Below are 19,879 nucleotides of genomic sequence, written 5' to 3'. Positions count from 1 at the left end.
TACGGTCCTTTCAAAACAGGTTTGAGGCAGTCCAGTGTATGGGACACTAACATTTCTGCTGTCCATGTTGTACCTGAACTGTGGACAGCTGGAGATCTTTTAAGTGCTTTCTGTCTAGCTTTATTCATGAGCATGAAATAAAATTGAAAAAACCTTCAACTATCATTATTCTGGGATGTTACAACACACCTTTGATAGCCATAAATGAAGTTTTCTGTCATATCTGAAGATGATAGAATAAATGTATACTCTTTGTAATTTTGGACAGCTATGTGCTTTGGATGTGAACTTTGTGTTTCCTGCTGGCTTTCACAGATGTCTTTCACTTGGTTTTATTTTTCAGAGACAAATAATGGCTACAATTTTTAGCATTGTCAATTCAAGTTGAAAAAGTGATTGTTTAGGTGTTTTAACTTTAAAAAAAATAGAGATCACATTAATTTTCATTGGCATTTGTTTTTCATTTTCTGTCTGTGATGCAGGAGAAAAAAAGACATTAATTGCCCTATTGAGTATCATTTGTTGTCATTCTACAACTCCACCAGTATGTTAAATGTCTTGTAAATAAGCACCAGTTAGGAATGCAAAAAGTGATATTTCTGATCTTAAGATGCCATTTTTCAGTTATATTTCTTGTCCCTTGTATTTTTGAGAGTGAGACTAATAAACTGGTATGCGACTGAGCAAATGCAATTAGGGAACAAAACAGGAGAGTCAATTACAAATAAATAACACTGAAAATTTAATAAGGTAACTCAAGTAAATAGAATAAGCCAGGTTTTAAATTAGTGATACACAAGAGTTTAATATAGTAGGTTATTTAGCTGGTAGGGTCCTAGATTTGTATGATTAAAAAGAGAAAATAATTAATGAAAAAATGAGAATTAATTAGTGTTCTCCTGGCCAGGACATCCCATACATAAGGAGAAAACAATGGAATTGGGACATTGGGCTGCAGTAGCAAGTTGTACTGTAATCAGCATGAAGTGCAGTAGACAAAGCAACTCTTTCTTATATGTGCATTGTCTACCTCAGATAAATATACAACGTATTGGGCCAAATCCTTGGAGCTAGCAGAGACCAGTGGCACAAGACCAGCAGATGAAGGTGGCTTAAGGACACTTTTTTGTGCATGCCCAATTCTGAGGGCAAATGGAGGCTTGTTCAATCCTCAGAGCAAGTTGAAACAGCTTCAGGGTATAATTATTTGTTATAGAATTCAAATGTTAGCACATACATGTTTGAAAGTCCCAACTGTTGAATAATGTAGCTAACATACATGTGTCACATTGTATATAACACTTTCAGATGCTGGATAAGACCTGAGTAGTGTTAGCTACTGTACATTGAGGCTATCTGCACAAATGGACATACTATTTCATGAATTTCTGTTGATGCCCATTTTTAATTCTCAAAGCTGCTTCCTAGGTGGTAATACTTGTTAATATGTCATTTTTTTTGCCTTGTTTGCACAGCCTCCCAAAGAGTGGTGGGGAAGTTGCTGGATGGAGCTGCACAACCCCAGAGAGAGCACACAAGGCAGAAGGACTGCAATTTTGCCTGGCCCTTATGCTGGCAGTGAAAGTGGGATGGTAGGAATCACTAGGACTTCTAATATGTAAGGGTCTGGGCGTAGGGATATGCATATTATCTATTCAGGAAAACTTTGCTAGTTGTGCAAGCTTATTGCATATTTGTTCTATAAATAGTGACAATGCCACATGAGAGAGACCCAGAGTGGTTTGAATAGTTCATCCAAAAGTAATCATGACTCAGACGTAATGAATCACACTTCATCCAACCCACATTAATTGATCTTCACCAACAAAAAATGCCTGATATTAAAAATTAACCGGCTACAATAAGTGACATGACCAATTATTATTTATTCATGTGACTGTTGTGAATGAGGAGGGATCTTGGACAGTTACAAAAAGACAATGACACCTAGGCATCAGATAAATCTTAGCATTGTTGTACCATGATGTACAGAAAACTAAGTGTTTCAAGAGTCAATATGTTTTTATTAACTCTGTTTCCCAATTATTGTTTTACAAATTACAGCATATTTAGGTAAGATTCACAGTCACGTAGTGTTGACATTGGAAGATATGAAATAACTTGCTTTGAGGAAATTGGACTTGCCAGAGTTGAATCACTTGCAGACAAAGCCTTCAAGTGTCTTTAAAAAGAGTAGGCTGCATGTAAACCTATCAGAATATTTGTCCTATCCACCTGCAGGGAATGATGCAAAAAAATTGGACTAAGCCCTTGAAATATTGGCAAGTGACAGTAATTAAGGTAGTTAGGTAATTAAGTCCCTCACGAATACCAGACCAGGAAAGTTTACATTTAAATAATGGGAGCTTAAAAGACACATTCACAAAATCATACAAGAGCTGAAGAATTAGAAAACTTAACTGGCATTGCACCCACAGTAGGCACTGATGTGTGCTCAGTCTGTCTGAAAACTGGATTGCTGATTTGGAAGGCAGAATATTGTCTTGAGCATCTAAATATAAGCACCCACTTAAATAAAAACCTCTGCCACAAGAAATAGTGGTATATTATATAACAACTGTTCTCAATTGGGGGTCTGCAGCCAGCTGGGGGTCTGTGAACCCTTTCAAGGGGATTGCAGGGCCCTGTGGCTGAAATTGGGTGCCCCAAGCCCCAGCACCCCCCATAGGGCTGAAGCTGGGAGCCCTGGTGCCCCTCTGAAGGGCTGAAGCTGGGAGCGGCATGGGGCTGAAGCCAGCAAATCCCACCCTCCCTCAAAGCCGGGAGCTGTGCAGGGCTGAAGCTGAGTGTGTTACCCTAAATTTTAGATGCTAATTATGTTACCTACAAATTTGTGTGGAGCTCTTAGCACCTTGAATATAAGCCTGCTAATTATGTTAGCCTATGGTAGTGCTTCTAATTTAACAAAAGGGTAACAAGGTTGTGGCCTGCACTAAAGGAATTGCCAGGGTGTTACCAGGGGACTTGTCTCCGATATACAGAAGGCTCCCCAGAGCAAGCTAGTCTTGCTAACCCCTGAAAGGACACGGATACAGCCTTCTGCTCAAGGATTGACACGCAAGCGGAAATTCTTCAAAAACTAAAAATGTATTTATTTAACAGAAATAAAAAAAATACTGAGAGTTTAATAAAGCAAGAAAAGATACATAGGATTTAATAAAACACAATAGAATTACATTTAAGAATAATACAATAAAGTGTCGCAGCAAAATAAGGCACAGACTACATAAAATACTTAACACATACATTGAAACTACTATGTTCTCTGTAACTTGCATATAAAGATTCCGCACACACAAAGGCTTTTAGTCTTAGTGTTGCAATCTAACCCTGCACTTAATACAATGTAGTATACGCGGCCTCTATATACACATGAGAATCCATCATCATATTCACAGACTAAAAAGAAAACAATTATGTAACACTAACATTAATACTTAGCACTAAACATTTAACACTTAACATTTAATATCTAACATCCTGTTGTCATAGCATTCCTTCTCAGATATGAACCTTAGAGTTCAGAAAATGAGATACTAGCACCTGAATCCTCTAAGCTTAATTATCAGCTTAGTTCTGATAGCACTGCCACCACCCAAAAATATAGTGTTTTGGGGCACTCTGACATCCCCAACCTTCCCTGGGGACCCCAAGAACCCAGATCCCTTGGGTTCTTAAAACAAGGAGAAATAAACCATTCCCCCGCCTTTCCCCCTCCCAGAATTTCCCTCTCTGGGCTATCCTGAGAGATACTGATCCAACCTCTTAAATCACCATACAGAGAAGCATCTCCCTTCCCATCCACAAAGAGGCAAACAGATTCAAGGAAAACAGAGAGAGATTCTATCTTTCCCCCCTCCCGTCTCCCCCACCCGTCCTGGTGAGTTATCCCAATCCCCTGGAATAAAACAAGGGAAAAAAATCAATCAGGTTCTCTAAAAAGAAATCTTTCAATAAAAGAAAGGAAAAAGTAAAGAATTACCTCTGTAACTTCAAGGTGTAAATACTACAGGGTCCTATAGCTTACAGACACCAGAAAGAGACTTTCCCCCCAGTACCAATACAAATCAAAATATTCCCAGCAACTACACATATAGAAGTTAACTAGCCAGATCCACAATTGCAAATAGAGTAAAACAATCAAAAAGCCTAAACCGCCTGTTTTTACCTACTATTTGAAAAGAAACTTAGAGAGCCTGTAGTAATGTCTGGTCTCTCTCAGACCCTCCGAGAGAAGAACACACAACGGACAAAAAACACACACAAAAGCTTCCCTCCACCCAAATTTAAAAGTATCTTGTCTTCTGATTGGTCTGCTGGTCAGGTGTCCAGTTCCCTGCCTGTAACCCTTTACAGGTAGGATAGACATTAACCCTTAACAATCTGTTTATGACACCTGTGAGTGGTGACCAGAGTAGCAACAAGGAGAACATCTGAAGGCAAGTGAAAACGAGGCCACCTGAAAACAACATGGCAAAGAACTGTGGAAGCCGAGCTGAAAAACCTTGGGGCACAGCTGAGGAATCATTGAAAGACTTGCCAGAAACAGATAGGAGTGGAGGAGCTTCGTTGGTGCCCTAAACGCCAGAGGTGTAATGGGAACATGATGATGATGATGATGATGAGGAGTGCTGATCAGCCATTCACAGGATGGGTAGGGGAGATCTCATTCAGAAGCAGGCATCCAATGTTATTAACAGACACATCCAGGCACTCTTAAATAATAGGTAGAAAGAAGATCAGACTTACACTTGTACCCAAATTCCCTATGAGTCCTCTGAGGGTTCTTCTGCTCTGTCAGTGTTAAGGATGACCATGTCAGTGCCTGAAGATGATGGTTGTTGCTGTTTCCCTGCAGCTGGTGCCGCTGCCTTAGAAGCCACTGCCTTTGTAGCAGTGTGCTGCTGGCCTTAGCTGCTGGCAGGTAGCTGCTTTGAAGGTCATTGCTAAGGTAACCTCAGAGTTCTGCTGCTGCTCTCAGGAAAGTTCCTGCCTTTGCTGTTGCTTTCCTTCTTAGTTTCTTTTCAGGTAGCATTCTCTTCTGTGGATGTCTCGCAGCTTCTGCACTTCCAGACACCCCAAATCTACCACTACACTCAGCTGCTAGGTATCGGCCTTATATACGGATAGCTTAATATAACATAATTTATTAGCCTGGCTCAGCCAATCAGCTTCCAGATATTAGCATATTTCTAGAACCTTCCTATTACATCATACCTATTTTTAGATACAGAGCTCCTCCCCCGACACCATCTTGGGTAAAATCTCTTTCCTCTAACCTATTTTTAGATAGCAGAGCTCCTCCCCCGACACCATCTTGGGTAAAATCTCTTCCCTCTAACCTATTTTTAGATAGCAGAGCTCCTCCCTCTGAGTTGCTGGAACCTTCTCGAATTTTCCACTGTCTAAATTTAAACTACGTCATTCCTGTCTCCACCATTTTGATCCGCTTAGTAATTTTCTAAATTTAAACTAGCTTCAATTTCTGTTTATTTAGAGCAGGGGGTGGGTAAACTACGACCTGCAGGCCACATCCGGCCCATGGGACCATCTTGTCCGGTCCCCGAGCTCCTGGCCCAGGAGGCTCACCCTTGGTTCCTCCCCTGATCTCCCCGCACCCCCGCAGCCTCAGCTTGCTCTGCTGCCGGTGCAATGCTCTGGGTGGTGGGGCTGTGAGCTCCTGGGGCAGTGCAGCTGCAGAGGCCGGCCTGACCCAGTGCTCTGTGCTGCGTGATGGTGGCAGCAGCAGCGTGGCGGGCAGCGCGGCTATAATGCTGCCAGCTACCAGTGCTGGTACAGGAAGCACGGTAAGGGGGTAGGGGGCAGGGGAGTTTGGGTGGGTGGTCAGATGGTGAGGGGGGTGTGGATGGTGGTCGGGGGAAACAGGGGGTTGAATGGGGGCAGAGGTCCCAGGGGGCAGTCAGGAAGGAGAGGGGGTTGGATGGGGTGGCAGGGGCAGTCAGGGGCAGGAGTTTTGGGGGCAGTCAGAGGACAGGGAGTGTGGGTGTGTGGATGCGGCAGGAGTCCCGGGGGGGCAGATAGGAGGTGGAGGCCAGGCCACAACCCCTTCCCCTAACTGGCCCTCGATGCCCTCCCCAGCCTGCCCTCAATACAATTTACGAAACTCGATGCAGCCCTCAGGCCAAAAAGTTTGCCTGCCCCGATTTAGGGCCTTAATCTTAAAATCAATTATTGTTTTATGCAAACCAAAGTGTCATGATACTGTCACCACCTTAATTATGTTAACTGGGAGAAGTCAATTTTATGGTGTTTTTAATCCCCCTCCAAGATTTATCTGTAAGCTTCTATTAAGGTGCTGCAAGGTATCTCAGAACATTCAGAGCAAAATCTCTCATTACAGTGTCCCCCCTCCCCAAAGCTGGGAGCAACACAGGGCTGAAGCCGGTGACCGCTCTCACCAAGCTGGCAGCCCCCGCCCTCCCGAGCCAGGAGCCCCAGTGCCTCCCCCCCTCACTGAAGCTGGGAGCCACGTGGGACTGAAGCCCGAGCCCCAGCACTCCCTGCGGGCAGAAGCCCTGAGCCAATGGGCAGAGTTGGGGGGGCACAATGGTGTTGGTTTTCAAACTTTTTGAACTGAGTCCCTCTTTTGAGTTATATTTTTTGGTTGCAGCCCCACCCCCAATAACCCAGACAGGGATGGTCTGCTGAAGTGAGTCGGGGGTGGAGTGACACTCCCTCCCTGGGCCCCACTGTGTGGAGCTAGCCTGAGTCCACCAGCCCTTGCCCCCCCCCCCAATATAAGTCAAACTATGCCTATGCCCAAGGGTCTCCCCCCCACCCCAGCCAGAGCCCCGAGTATCCCCCTCCTGCCCTCACTGGGCCCTGGAGTTTTTATGGCATGTCGACTGGGGCCTCAGCAAGAAAAAGGTTGAGAACTCATTATATAACATACACGCCATGTAAAACTGCAAAAGATTTAGCATATATAAATACATCCCTATATTTTTTTTTGGTCTGCTTGACTATGAAATCTTTTTTTCTGCTTCCTCCTTCTGCTTTACCCTCTTTTCTTGCCCTTCTCCCAGCACGCCTAGATCTTGCTCCCTGAACTTCAGAAATCTTTTAAGCAGAAGATGGGCTATCCTGACGCCATTCAGTGGGAGCAAAGCATCCTGCAGCCTCAAGATTTGTAGTCAGAGGGAGAATGGGTTCCCTTTCGTGGTGGACTGGCTGGTCAGATGGGGTTCGGGTCGGCGTTAATTCTCGAAGTGGGACAATCTCTTCCAATTACTAATAGGCTCTCCTAGTTCATGTATGGATGAGGTAACAGGCTGGTGTTTCCAGCCAATTACATCCAGGTTACAGGATTTTATTATGCACCAGAGGAACCATTTTCTTTCAATAATGCATAAACCTATTTGACTGTAATATCAGAAGGCGTGATCCCTAGTACCCACTGCACAAGGCCTGGGCATAAGTGCTATCTTTGTATTCTCCCAGGTCAAGGACTGCTCCTTTCTGGTGCCCTTTAGTTCTTTCTGGTAGAAGCCTCTCCAAAGGGGGTGGGAAATGGTGCAAAAGGAGGTGGGGCCATGATCATGCCCTCCCCCCTACACCAGTCTGCAGGTGCCCACTCCACCTTCTTAAGGGATGATACTGTGAGTGCACTTCCCCTGCAGATCTAGGAGCTGTGACATGCAATCCCTCCTAGTGCTTAGCAGAGGTCAGGGCAGCTTTGCAGAACCTCTCTGCAGGACAGTTAGCAACAGCCAAAATTGAGCACTTAAGTTCTATGTGTTGCTATCAACCCATCTTTTGAATGGGAATAATAATGTCCTTACCTCACAGGAATACCGAGAGACAAAGTCACTTAATAGTTGAAAAGACATTGAAATCTCAGCATTGAAAAGACATTGTAACATCCTATAAAAGTGCTACAAAAATACTTACTATTGCAACACTTCTTCACTGAAATGGTAATGTTGTATTATGGTAGAACCTAAACACTCCATCCAAGTCTGGGGCCCCATAGTGCTAGATGCTGTACAGATGTACCATCTAAATAGACAAGACAGACAAAGGATGGTAGAGGAAACGGGGGGCACTGAAGTGAAATCGCTTGCTGCACTGTGTTTCAGTCCCAGGAACAGAATGCAGGCCCTAGAAGTCCCCGTCCAGTGCCCTACACATTGGACCCTACTGCCTCTCCGTTGGGCTATTCTTTGATTGGGCATGTTTTGTAATTTGCACATAGTATGTTGGTACTGCAGTTTCCAGTGCTGTCTGCTTAAAACATCTTGGACCCCTGATATGCATAGAGCCAGGAAGGTATGGAAGTTGTGAAAAGACTTTGGCAATGTCTGTAGAACTTACGTGTACTGTAACAACAAAGAAATAAGAGGAGTTGTTGCAGAACTACTTTGAAGATGAGACACCGTGAAACCTCTATTGTTCATATTACCAATTTGCCAACTTTTAACTGTATCTTTAACATTTTTCTCTGTACTGGACATATTGTCAACATGAATCACAGATATTAGAGCTAGCACAGATCCATTAGATAATCTGCATGCCACCTTCCACTACTGTAGACTTGTTCCCAATGGTACATTTCTAATTGATTTGTCCAGCCTACTTTAAATAGATCAGATGAGGAAGCTTTCATTACTCTTCTTGGTGATCAGTTCCAAAGACTTCTAGCTTTTGCTATTAAGTAATTTGTTCTGATATTCACCCTAAATTGCTTTTTGTTTAATTTCATCCCGTCACTCCTAGTTATACTCCCTTTTACCAATATAACCATTTCTCTCCCTCATCTGTATTTATAGCCTTCATATACTTGCACACAATCAGAGTATCCTCTCTGTCAGCAATCTGTCAGGCTAAGCTTACTGGGCCAAATTCATTCCTGCTTAAACACAATTCAGTTCATTTCCCCTTATGTAATCCAGTGTAATGGAGTCAAGCCAAAAATGAATTTGCTCAAACTCAAATGAACTAATTCGGAATAAGGTATTACACAGCATAACTAGAATTAATCTGTAATTATTGGAATGCTGTAGATATCAATGAGGGAAAGAAACTGTTGGTAAAAAGGAATACAGTTAGGAGTGATGAGATGAAACTAACCAAAGGGCAATTCAGGCTGAATAATGGAATAAACTATTTTATGGTAAGGTCTATCAGCCTTTGGAATTGCTCACAAAAAGAAGTACTGAAAGCACCACCATATGAATCATTTAAATAGTCTGGATAAGTTATTAGAAAATGTACTTTAGGGAACAATTCTACAATGATGCATAGGATGGTGCCATTTTGGGTTACATTGGCAAAATCCATCTTTTTGAGCAGTCTTGTTCAGTAGGTTGTACATGTAGGTTTATGTATTTGGTACAAAGCATGAAGACTTTGTGTTGTGAAATGTAGGTGAGAGAAGCATGCAGTCACAATAAGTAAATTAAAAAACCTAATGTTGTGTGTGCAAAATAACTGAATCTTTATCGTTCACATTTCAGGAAGGATAATAAACAGGGGAGGGGAAAGAATTTTCTGAAGGACCCTTGAGAATGTTAGGACCTGGCCTAATATTTGCAGGATGAGGTTTTGCTTTTAAAACAAGATTATACACAGAGGGGAAAATGCAGAAGTTCAAAGTATGAGAATGTGGTTAGAAAATAACTATAACATAGGGAAGCACCAAGAGAAAAAGCGGGGAAGGAAACTAGGGCATGATCTCATTGTGCCACTTTCAGGGAGCCCAACAGGAGGAGAGAACAATACACTCGGATATATTAATAGGTATATTAGAACATGGAAGAAGAGAATGTAATATGGCCTCCTATTAATAACCACATTGGCCTCAGACTGATTTTGACTGTTACAACAGCTCCTAGGGTGTATCTACACTGCAACTGGGATCCTGCACACCAGCATGGGAAGACAGATCTGCACTAGCAGGGCTCAGGCTAGTATGCTAAAAATAGCAACATGAACTTTCTAGTTCAGGCTGGAGCTTGGACTTTGAACCAAGGGGATAAGCCAAACTTTTGCTCCAACCAGAACATCCACATTGTTATTTTTAGCATGCTAGCTTGAGCCCTGCTAGTGTGAGTCTGTCTATCCATGCTGGGAGACTTGCTCCCAGCACAGTGTAGACACACACAAAGAGATCCTGATCAAGGTCCCATGGTGCTAGGTGCTGTGCAAATACATCTAAAACAATAGTCCTTGCCCTGTAGAGCTCAGAGTTTACAATAACAGTGCCATGCAACAGTGGCAAACAGCAGGGGAAAGGGTAAGGTGGAATGATGGGAGGATGAAGTAACAGTAAAATGAATGTTTATGCATAATAGACAACTATCCCAAGTTACCACCAGCCTACAACACCATATGTTATGGAGACAATACTATGTCCATGGCCACATATTGCACTGTGGAAAAATATGTGACATAAAATAAGAAGGTAAGTTGTCAGAACTACAATAGTCACTTCCAATTATCTTAAATAAAATTACCTCAGTATTTGCACTATTCCCTGGAATGCAACAAATGCTGAAGTAACCTTGTCTTGTTACCTAAGGCAAAGTTGACATGATTATTAAGAACCTACAGTATATAAGCAAAGATGCTCAAGGCCTGCACTTTGCACAAAGGGCTGTAAAGCTCTTCTCACCAAATCTATCTAACGTTCTCCTCAGCATAGAGGGTAAACCAGAGGGACAGGGTTCAGCATGGAATGAGAAGCTTCTAAACCCATTGTTTCACTTTTCCAAGAGTTTTTTTTTAATTCAAACTCTGTTCTCTTTTGTTTGGATGCCAAACTCCACATGATGCTTCAGCAGCAGGAAAGGGAAATTTGAAACACCTGTTGAGAAGGACTCAGTTGTGGGTTGTTGCTTAGCAACCCTCAACAGGAAAATACTTGGCTAATATGTTCAGAACTTAGGGGAAGATGGGGTTTTGCCTAGAAGTGTTGTTTACATTAGAAAGTGAGGACAAAAGTGCTTTCTGAAAATTATTTTTGTTATACAGTGATTAGAGACTAACGTTTGATTCATGCTAATGTGAACATTCCTGGAAATGCTGTGTGTATGTGCTTCCAAGGATGGTACAGACCCTTTAGGACAAGTGGTCCTAAATCCCCTTTCCTCAGTTTCTCTGGTAAAGTTAAGCTATGTTCATGTGGAAGTGGGGAGCTTGGAAATGGAGAAAGCCTTTAAATAGGTCAGTAGGAAGAAGGCTGCATCCAGTCAACAGAGGCTTGGGTGGCTAGTGCAGTGAAAAGTGTCAACTTTGCTCCCCTGGGGTAAGATTAACTGTTCATTCCTGTGAGAGACTTCCTTCAGCATCGACATCTTTTGTTTCACTCCTTTTTGGGTTGAGACTTTGCTTCACCAAACAGCTAAAAGCTGAGAATCTTGTTTTGAAGTTTGTTATGTTGCTTGTCTAAATATAAGTCAGCGGATTTCTTTAGTATGAAAAGCTAGGTTTTGGAGTCTTGAGCTGTGTTTGCTTGTTTTGGGAGAATACAAGAAAACGTAGACAATACAGAGAGAAACAAAAAAGGGTACAAGGTTAGAAGGTGAAACTTATGAAAGATGACTGAAAAGGTTAAATGGAAGTCGGCTGAGTTCACACAGATGGGGGGGTAAAAAGAGGAATGATGTTTTAAAGCTTAACAATAACCCCCAAACCCCCAAAACTATTTGATGTGCATTACAAAAAATAAATTAACAATAAGAGGAATCTGTCAGTGGAAGAGACTTTCAAATGAAGGTACCATCAATGCAGATATTTGGGAACAGATCAGAAAAGCCATTTATGAGTGGTATTGCATCAATGTACGGGCATCAGCTTAGACTTTTTTGAGTATGGGGTGAGGGATTATGCTCCTACTTTCTGTCTCTATCTTTGATCAAAAGAGAAATAGTGTCAGAAATATAAAATGAGGGATTCACTTCTATGGCATAAAAAACTTTGCCTATAAACTCTACATTGAGATCCAACATTTCTAATAAAAATCTACAATAGCGGTGATTACAGATTTATGAGGGACAGAGGTATTTTTCATTATTAATGTGAGACAGCCATGGGCATCCAAAATATTAAAGGATAATTTAGATCTCCGGGGCTCTAAATGTAGTTTGCATCACTGAGTTGAGGACTTGATGTTGCCAAACAGATTGCTAGATGCCTTTCTAATTTATGAAGCCTAGAGGACTGAACAATGAATAATACAGCCATATGGTTTTTAGGCCAGTTTTGCAAGGCAATTTGTTTATATGCAAATTGTATTGGCATCCGTTGAGTAAAGCTTTATGAATCAACTAGAATCTGAATGCTACAGGAACGTTATTGATTTTGACTACCATGTTTCGTGGGTCATTTGTAAAGCAGCAAAGCTACAAAATGAGGAGGGTAATCAGGTAGTGAGTGATATTTCTTGTGCCTCGCATTTGGAGTGGCAACTGGGATAGTAAAGAATTCTCTTTTTGAGATGGGTCACTACCCAATATAAATTAGTGCAGTCTGTCTCATTTTGAGATATACTCAATGTCAGCTACCATATTTAGTGTGTTATTTGAATTCTACAAGCATTTTCAAAAGAATGAGGAATATTCTTCTCCCTTATGAATGACTTGTGCTTTGCATCAGAAAAAAGTCGACAAAAAAAATCCAAAATATCCCAACTACATGTATAAGCCCCTAAATATAGGAAAAAATAGGTAAGATGGCACATTGTCCACACTCAGCTTGGATAGGTAATGTCAGCCAGGAAAGAAACCTTCCTTCTGTAGCAGCTGATAATTTACCAGAGGGATGGTATAAATCCTATTGCCCTAATAATGTCCAGATTCTAGAGAAGAACTGTGAGAAATGAAGATATTTAGGCCCAAATCATATGGACACACATATTCTGTGATCCTCCTGTGAGGAGCTATGCATCAAGCTGACTCCTGCTCCAGACAGTTGGAGACTATAAGATTGTGCTGTGGAGTAGCTGCTTAGTAGTCATGTAGTTTGGGCCCACGGTGACTCAGTGAAGGGCTCAGACAGAACTTTTTCCAAACAATATTAGGCGGCTGGAGGAGTTGGAGTAGGAGGACTGAGTGGCCATGAGCTCTCTCCTTAGACCCTGAATGCTCAGTGGGATAGCTCTTTGGTCCGATGAGACCAATTGCTGCGTTAAAGTTCCTACTACTACTACAAGAAGGCCACTCAGGTCTCTGACTGTGTTCCCAATTCTTATTCAAGTGGGGAGATCTCATCAGCTATGTGGCCATCTTGAAGGAGGCATCACTCCCCAGATATTTCATTGCTATATATGGCTAACTGGCTGCAAAAACTCTGTGGCCATTCCCTGAGGTTGAGGCAGCCTCAAGATTCCATTTCTACTTCCCTGAGCAGTGGGATAGTGGCTGGGATTCATGCTCATGAAGTCAGAGAGTCAGAAATTGACCCCTCTTTTGAACCTCACAAAAGGAGGAAGTATTGAAATCCACTAGAGTGAAAGGAGGCTGTGGGACCTATTGTGGTAACTGGGCCTACAAATTTACCCTAATTGTGACCACAGCTATAAAAAAGTATGTGAAAATTCATAGGATATTAGAATAATCTATAACAACAAATGTTGGTGAGGAAAAGTATAAAGTGGAGACAGACTGAATTAGTCCAAACAAAAAAGGCCAACTGGTATAACTCAAGGATTATGGTAAGATAAAACTTGGTAAACAAGGAAATGTGGGACTGGAAATTTAAGAACCAAAATTGATATTAGGTCAGATATTAGGCCTAACTGAAAGACAAAATAATGAGGGCATAATAATAATAATTAATAATGGGTTCCACCCATCACTCCCTTTCATCTTTAAAGAAAGAGACTTAGAGTGGGGAGGAGGGCGGGAAATGGCTACAAGAATGAGCTTCACCATCATGGCAGCTACCCCCAGCATCTCCTGGGATCTCCTGCCATCTTCATCCTAATTCTGAGAGATATACTGCCCAGACTGGGCCAGAGTGGGGGACCAAGATGATATCACCACCTTTATTAGCTGCAGATGAATCCCAAACAACAGCTGAGTTATGAGACTGTCTTTCTCTCCCCTCCCATGTGTCCTTTCTTACCTCATCCTTATTTCTTTTCTTTTCTCTCTCTCTCTCTCTCTCCTTTTTACCCTCTGTCTGATAAGAGCTGGTTAACTGGCCAAGACTGCATATTTTGCAACGTTGCTGTAAGACTGTGAACAGAAAGAGGCAACTAAAACCAACACCCTGAACAGCCCAGTGCTGGCATGAATTTGCCAGGTCTGACAGTGGCTGATTGGACAATGTGTTGGGCCTGTGTTACCCACAAACTTACTTCTGGAGAAAGAATGAACATCAGAGATATACGCAGCATCTTGTGTCTTTGCTGTTTTTTTCCTCTCTTTTTGTGTTGCCTTGTTTTGTCACCTTAGGAAATGGGATCAGATCTTAATAGCAACAAAAACAGCTCCAGCCCATCTCAACAAACTTCTCTTTCCCACAAAAGGACTGCTATTACTATCTTTAAGAGCATCTAAGAGACTGTCAAACAAGGGACTTTTGCTTTTAAAAATTCTCTTCAGCTAAAGGGAAAAGGAACAAGGAGTGTTGTTAAAATGAATGACTTATGTAATACGTTGCACTTTAACTATTATTCTTCTTTTCTGACTCTTTCATAAAAAGTCAAAAAAGGGATTTTAATGGTGTGTTTGCCATGGCACAAAGCAGGCTGAGGTCTCTGTGCACCAGACCCCAAACCTTGTTGAACACTGTTTAATGTTGGACGGAGAGTGGGTTATGTTAACAGCTTTTGCCCATATAGTCTATTTAAATTAATACAACAGATCCTAAAAGACTCAATCAAGATTCAACAGATTACAGTTCTTCCAAAAAAGAAGTATACAAGAAAAAGATCACGTGGCTTAATGAAAGACTGTTTAAAGATTTTGGTTTAAAAACAAATAAAAAAGCCCCCCAAAATCCTAAGCCATAAAGAGAAAAGGAAGGAAGCAACCGAAAAAGAATAAAGAGTTAGTTAAGAAAAAGACAATCACAGTAAGCAGGGAGAAATGAGCAGGTTGTTAATGCTAGCCAAAGGTCTTAAAGAAAATAGCAAGAGCTCTTATATCAGTGGAAATAAGTCCTAGAGAGAATGGACTGTAGATCTGTTAGGTTCACTCTCTCTGGGGAACCTGGCATTGGCCACTGTTGGTAGACAGTATACTGGGCTGGATGGACCTTTGGTCTGACCTAGTTCTTATGTTCCTATAAGTAAGATAAATTGAATTAAATCAAGGACTCAAAAATAGTTGAGGTAAATAGCTCTTAATAATCTTTCCTTAAAAAAAAGTCTGAGCAATTATCTTTTTTATTATATCATCCTCACTTTCTCTTGATTAAAAAGCAAGTGTGAGAATACTTGGAAAAACTAAATATGTTCATAACAATTTCAGAAAATATAGACCCTAGGGCATGGATGTACCACTGATATTATTTTTGAAAAGTCATTGACCATAAGAAAAGCCAGATGATCGAGTTTTAGAATTGTAGGATCATTTAGAGATACTGTGGAAATTTTTCAGCTTGTGTTTTCTTATATCAAAAGAGCAACCTGTAGCCTTGTCCCTTCTCTCTCCTTCCAAGCTTCTATACTTTCATTGGAGGAAGAAAAGAAAACATAAGGAAGTAAGACCACAAAATGAAATCCAATTCCTGCTTCTTAATTACTTATTGAAAATTTTCTGTTTCATGAGCCCTTAGTTGACTATGTGCTACCATCTTAATCTTCATGTTATTACATAATTGAATACTCCTGATCATACTCTTGAGATTCAGCTTACAAAAAATATATTGTACCTGATGAATTATTTTTGTTCCCCAGCTGATATTACATACACATTCAAGAACAGATCATATCTTCCCATTTGAAGAGGCTCAATGCAGGGGAAACGTCCAGAATTAACCCCTTATGCAGATCTTCTAACATCATTCCATGGGGAGCTGAGGGTTTGCCCTCCCAAGGAAAAAGTGGCAGAGCCCATCTCCAAAACCTGGTTGATTTGGTGGATGGGCTTTGGCCCCTGGTGAGGCCTACTTCCCAGACACCATAGCTCTTCTGAAAGTACCTGGCAAGAACACTCTATGGGAAATACAATACAGATTTGGGCTGTTTTATCTTGTTGAGTAATCTGTGTGGTCAAGGGGAGATGATATACAGGTCACAGGGTCAAGTAACTGTTTCTTCTTATCTACTCAGCCTATGCTACTCCCCATTTATCTCATGCAGACACTGGATCCCTGGACAGCTCTTCACAGGCTCTGGAAAATGAAGTGTAAGGGATTGACAGTAGCTAGATACGACAGAAATGAGGCTGACTATTGTAGAACCTGGTATGTAAAAATCTAAGAACATTGATGTGTTCCCTTGCTATTGTGAGAGACCATGTAACTTGTATTGGGGTAGTGGAATGTTTATAATATACCATAATGCTTGAATTCAATAGGGGCTGTGCGAAGAACAAATAGGGGAGCAACACAGTGACTCCCCAGATAAGAACATCTAGGTACACACAATGGTACAAAGAACATCTAGGTATATACAAATAAGAACATCTAGGGGTACGTCTACACTACAGGATAATTTCAAATTAACTTAAACCGGTTTTATTAAACAGATATTATAAAGTCGATTGCACGCGTCCACATTAGGCACATTAATTCGGCAGTGTGCGTCCATGGTCCGAGGCCAGCATCGATTTCCGGAGCATTGCACTGTGGGTAGCTATCACTATAACTAACCGGCCAATAACTTCGATTTGCGGCCACACTAACCCTAAATCGATATGTTAATATCGATTTTAGCATTACTCCTCTCGTTGGGGAGGAGTACAGAAATCGATTTTAAGAGCCCTTTAAATCGATTTAAAGTGCATTGTAGTGTGGATGGGTACAGCGTTAAATCGATTTAACGCTGTTAAAATCAGTTTAACAGCGTAGTGTGGACCAGGCTTAGGTACACATTTGAAAGACAAAGGACAAACTGTTAGCTTCAGAGAGCCTGGCTCCTATCATAAACTTTCTTATGTGAGAGTTGAAGTTACCAGATCAAAGTGTTACACACTATTAAAAAATGTATTGATTACTGTAAAGGGGAAGTCAATGGTGAGCAGCTTTCTAGAGAGAAAAAAACAGACAGGTGGGTGGAGTAGTTTGAAGGAATTGGGATTTCCCAGTCCAGAAAGTGAGTCCAGAGAATTAGGACTTCCTAGGTCCAGAAGTGGTGACATCCCCCTCACTCAGCTCCTAGGCAGAGGAGTGGCCAGGAAGCTCTGCCTGCTGCCTTTGCCTGCAGGCACTAACCCCGCAGCTCCCATTGGCTGCGGTTCCTGGGCAATGGGAGCTGTGAAGCCAGCATTCTGGGTGGAGGCAGCACACAGAGCGGCCTGGCCATGCCTCCATCTAGGAGCTGAGCGAGGGGAATGTCACCACTTCCAGGGAGCCCCCCAGGTAAGCATTGCCCAGAGCCCACCTCACCCCATCCCGTGCCCCAATGCCTCGCCCTCTCCCACACCCAAACTCTGACAGCCCTGCCATCCCCCCACACCCAGCATTAGTGGAGGTCCTGGGCTGCACGTCACCTTCTGCCTGCCCTCCTGCACCAACAGAGGTCCCAGGCAGCATGCTGCTGCCTGCGTCCCTGCCTCCCCCCAGCACCAGCAGCATCCCCGGGGAGCCCCTACCCCCCCCCCACCCCCAGGATTTAGTCAGGGGTATATAGAAGAAGTTATGAACAGGTCATGGGCTGTGAATTTTTGTTTACTGCCCATGACCGGTCCATGACTTTTGCTAAAAATGCCCGTGACTAAAATGTAGCCTTACTGATGACCACTGCCATTGCCCTGGAAAGAACAGAAGAGTAGGGTCTGAACATACCTCAGACCTGCTGAGGTGATCACAGTTGATATACCGGGGACTGCAACCCAGCACCTAGTCTGAGAGTGGGAGAATTGTAGTATTCCATCCCAACAGAAGAGAGAGCCCGAGGCTTTAAATATTAGGGGGCAAATGCAGGAAGGTCAGAGGTGCAGTTTTCCCAGTAACTGTGATGTCATGCCCAGAAGTTACTCTGTGCACGGCAATCAGGTGATGTGGGCCATGGCTATTATAAAACTAAAACTACCTGTACTGATAAAAACTACTTCTAATTCAGAGAAGATTTAAGTAAAAATGCAGCTAGAAATGACATATTTTCCTGTCTTCTCTCTCCCTAAGATGGGGTTTGATTTATATATGGCAAGGTGTACTATATACATATTACTGTAAAGGCTGAGATATAAAAGCACTCTAAAAATCAAGAAAGATAAAGTTAAGGCAAAAGCTGCATCATATTCACTCCATTCCCTTGTGCTTATACCAAGGTCCTTTCAGATGGAAAAACTATTTACACAACTCTTCTTAAAAAAAAAAAAGTCCTCAAACCAATCAACACTATTTGGATAGCAATGTAAACAAGCAGTAGTTAAGAGGAAAACTCAGAATACTTTTCTTTGGTTTAAATAAGCATGCAAAATTTTATCTCCACTTACCTGAAGCATATCCAGACCTCTTCACTTGAACTCATGAGAACATGGGCTCTTGAAATTTACAGTATTTCCTGCATCTAGTTAGATTACAAATACCATGAGAGCTCCCTTTCTCGGGGTATTTTTACACTTCCAATCCTTGCTAGAAATGGGAGTTGCAGAGGATGTGTAACAATGAAAAATTATTTAATATTTTTAAAGTTCCACCTCAAAGGAACAATTGTTTGGGTAGTGTTGGATTTGGCTATAGGCAAGCGTTTCAAACATAAAGATTGCAGGCTAGATCTCGCCCACCTGATGTATTTATGTGTCCCTTGTGACTTATTCAGGTTATGCAGAATCTCATCATTCATTTAAAACTATAGAAGTAAGTTTCTAGTCTTGTGGGTGAAAAGAAAACCTTCCAAATGTGAACCTAGAGTAAACCAATACAGTGTTGTCTTTCTGAGTCTGTAGACAGCCTAAAACAAAGGCTCGGGGAGGCATGAACTGCTTTGTCTGCTATTCAGCTCATTGGAATCTCTGCTAAAATGACACTTTATTGTCAATATGAACTATTGCATTGCTGGTCATATTAGCAGAGGGAATGGAGAAGATGGTGGGAAGGAAGCCTGGAGGGATGAGCATTGCTACAGGGAAGGAAATGCAGAGAGAGACACAAACACAAAGACAAAGAAGAAGTTGAGAAACCAAGAAACAAGGGTGCAGAAAGGAAGAGAAACAAAAAGTGAAAACAGGAGTGGCCTAAAACAGGGTGGAATGCACATTTTCCAACTCAGTGATACTGATTGTGCCAATAAAGTACTAAGAACAGTTACTAAAACTTTAGTTTCTATATAAAGGCCTGATTCTACCCTTGATTTCTGTGCAAACCTCCCATTGACATCAGTGGACATTCTGCTGTGGATGGTGGGAGATTATGTAGTTCTAAATTTCTGCCTGGGACCACAAAGCATAACTGAAAATGGAATTCAGCCCTCTTTACCGAATGAGTTTGACACTTCCACTTAAGGCCCACTTAGGTGTTCTATATAGTCCCACACTTAAAGGGACACCACTCTGTGGTTTGGGGCTCTTTTGTTTTGCTTTTAAATTTACTCACTTTTGTTCAAACAAGAGTAGGGGGGGTGAAGTGGCTAGCGATGGAGCCAAACAGTTGAAGACATTGGGAGTAGGCCCAGTCTCATGTCGTGTTCTCTGACTAGTAGAAGAGCTGTGCCATATCACTTATTCCTGTCCAGTCAGGGCCTCCACTACTGCCTGATATCAAACAAGCTGTCCTGTTCACAGTG

General features: G+C 42.0%; 1 long non-coding RNA gene across 5 annotated transcripts in view; it reads left to right on the top strand.

The window, feature by feature from the left end:
- The first annotated feature begins 5,405 nt into the window (after nt 1-5,405).
- LOC127044308 (uncharacterized) overlaps nt 5,406-19,879 on the top strand; it is a 29,437-nt gene continuing 14,963 nt past the window's right edge. Inside the window, exons 1-2 of one of the 5 annotated variants that reach the window (XR_007772446.1) lie at nt 5,406-5,828; nt 7,068-7,294. This is a non-coding gene — a long non-coding RNA (uncharacterized LOC127044308). Of the gene's footprint in view, nt 5,829-7,067; nt 7,295-7,896; nt 7,959-19,879 lie in introns of those variants that run through there. The other 4 variants (XR_007772449.1, XR_007772448.1, XR_007772451.1 and 1 more) reach the window with 4 other exon arrangements.

The sequence above is a fragment of the Gopherus flavomarginatus genome, chromosome 2 (assembly GCF_025201925.1).
Source record: "Gopherus flavomarginatus isolate rGopFla2 chromosome 2, rGopFla2.mat.asm, whole genome shotgun sequence".
Lineage (NCBI taxonomy): Eukaryota > Metazoa > Chordata > Testudines > Testudinidae > Gopherus > Gopherus flavomarginatus.
This window is presented reverse-complemented; position numbering and strand designations above follow the sequence as displayed.